Source organism: Dasypus novemcinctus, chromosome 10 (genome assembly GCF_030445035.2).
Source record: "Dasypus novemcinctus isolate mDasNov1 chromosome 10, mDasNov1.1.hap2, whole genome shotgun sequence".
NCBI lineage: Eukaryota > Metazoa > Chordata > Mammalia > Cingulata > Dasypodidae > Dasypus > Dasypus novemcinctus.
Window position 1 is genome coordinate 17,286,239 of NC_080682.1, and position 2,276 is coordinate 17,288,514.

Below are 2,276 nucleotides of genomic sequence, written 5' to 3' on the forward strand. Positions count from 1 at the left end.
TTAAGAGAAAAGAAATTTAAAATATACTGATGACGATCTAGAACCTGCCTAATTCAAATATTTTCTAGGAAGATGCATGCACTTATAATTTTATTATGAAATAGCAGTTATATGATGAATTCACAGACATCTTTTAAAACTTTCTTTAAATAATGATCTCACAGCGTTTCCCAACAGTATATTTTCTTAAGCTCCCACTCAATATTTTAAGTTTCTTTATTGATTCTTGTGAGACCACATGAATTAATTTGGAACATGAAGGACTGACTAACTGCATCTTGACTACTTGATTGTTTTCATCTGAAGAGGAGCAATCTATTTCTTTTAAAGAGCTTAATGGTGAAAAAGATAGGCACATATGAAAATGATAATGATATTATTTTGACTGGCTCAGCAATGTATTCCTTTGTCACCTTTCTGATTTTAGAAGCACTGAGTCAATGATTGGAGGAGAAAATATTACAGATATCACCCACTTCATCCTCTTGGGATTCTCAGATTTTCCCAGAATCTTAGGAGTGCTCTTTGTTATATTCTTATTGATCTACCTCATGACCATGACCTGGAACCTGTGCCTCATTGTCTTAATAAGGATGGATTCCCACCTCCACACGCCCATGTACTTCTTCCTCAGCAAACTGTCCTTCATAGATATCTGCTATGTTACATCCACAGCCCCAAAGATGCTCTTCCACTTCTTCCAGAAGCAGCAAACAACCACCTTTTTGGGCTGTGCTGTCCATTACTTCATCTTTTCAACTATGGGACTGAGTGAGTCTTGTCTTCTGGCAGCCTTGGCTTATGACCGATATGCTGCCATTTGTAAACCACTGCTCTATTCATCCATCATGTCACCCAGCCTCTGTATTCAGATGGCACTGGGAACCTATGTGGCTGGTCTCTCTGGCTCTTTATCACAATTTATTAGATTTGCTTCAGCTTCGCTTCTGTGGACCTAATGTTATCAACCACTTTTTCTGTGACATGCCCCAATTGTTAATCTTTGCCATGCACTGACTCTTTTCTCATACTAGTCATGCTTGTTATATTAGCAATGATATTTGGGACTACAAATGCTCTAGTAATCCTGACATCCTATGTCTATATTGTTATCTCAATCATGAAGCTCACTTCAGCTAAAGGCAGATCCAAGGCTTTCAACACCTGTGCTTCTCACCTGACTGCTGTTTTCCTTTTCTATACATCATCAATGTTTGTCTATTTTAGTTCCAGCTCTGGTGGTTTCCCTGTCTTTGATAGATTTGCTTCAGTATTTTACACTGTGGTGGTTCCCATGTTGAATCCCTTGAACCACATTCTGCAGAACAGGGAGATCAAAGGTGCTTTGAAGAAGTTTCAAAAGAAGAGACGGCACTTCTAATGTCTCATGCAGTGATATTTGTGAAAGATTTGGCTGGTAAGAATCAATCACTATAACCCACAATACATGTACATGAATGGAAATTAGTAAAATTAATAGTGTGCATGGACAAAAGAGGCTTCATTTGATAGAAATAATATTCCTGTATTGTCCTTGAGTGACAATGGGTGTAGATTGAAGCACTAAGTTTTAGTGCTGTTTAGTTTTGCAATAATAATTAGTTAATACTCTATGAAATTAAAAACTAAAATTTTTCTCCAGATCAGAATTGACTGGTTTCAATCCAGATCATGCTATTCAGTAGCTGTGTAATTCTGGGCACCTTTAGGTGCTTCAGTTTCCTCATCCTATTAAATGGGAATAATATTATATCTACTTCTGTCGTTTAGGATGATTAAATGAATTAATATTATGAAGGATCCTGAATAGTGTCCCTTGCACTTAAGAAGCAGTATATGTTTTTTGTATTTTAGTATTCATTGAGTGCTGTATTTGTACAAATACTTTAAAGTGCATATATTAAGCTAAGTTCTCTTGTTATATCAATTTCGCAGATGACTGAGGTCAGAGGTATTTAGAAATTTGCCCAAATTACATTGTTAGTAAATGAAAGAGTCAAGCTTTGTAATGAAGAACATAGGTATCAAAGCCTCCCCTCTTAATGATCTCTTAATATACAAGTATGGTATAAATAAAATAGAGCAATACATATAAGATGCAGTAATTTCTAAGTTCAGTAGTATTTTTATTTTGAAGAGGAATAGGTAAAGTAATGCAGCTATCAATTAAGGGAATTGCAAGAAGAATAGAAATACAAAGTCTGGGGAAAATAGGAAGAACAAATAAAAAGCAGATCTATATTGGAAAGAGAAGAAAAAATTGATAACCATATTTT

The 2,276-nt window shown here is 35.4% G+C and overlaps 1 pseudogene; it reads left to right on the plus strand.

Annotated features, from left to right (window-relative positions):
* Positions 1–440: 440 nt before the first annotated feature.
* On the plus strand, positions 441–1,381 carry LOC105746954 (olfactory receptor 5AN1-like; annotated as a pseudogene).
* Positions 1,382–2,276: the final 895 nt, after the last annotated feature.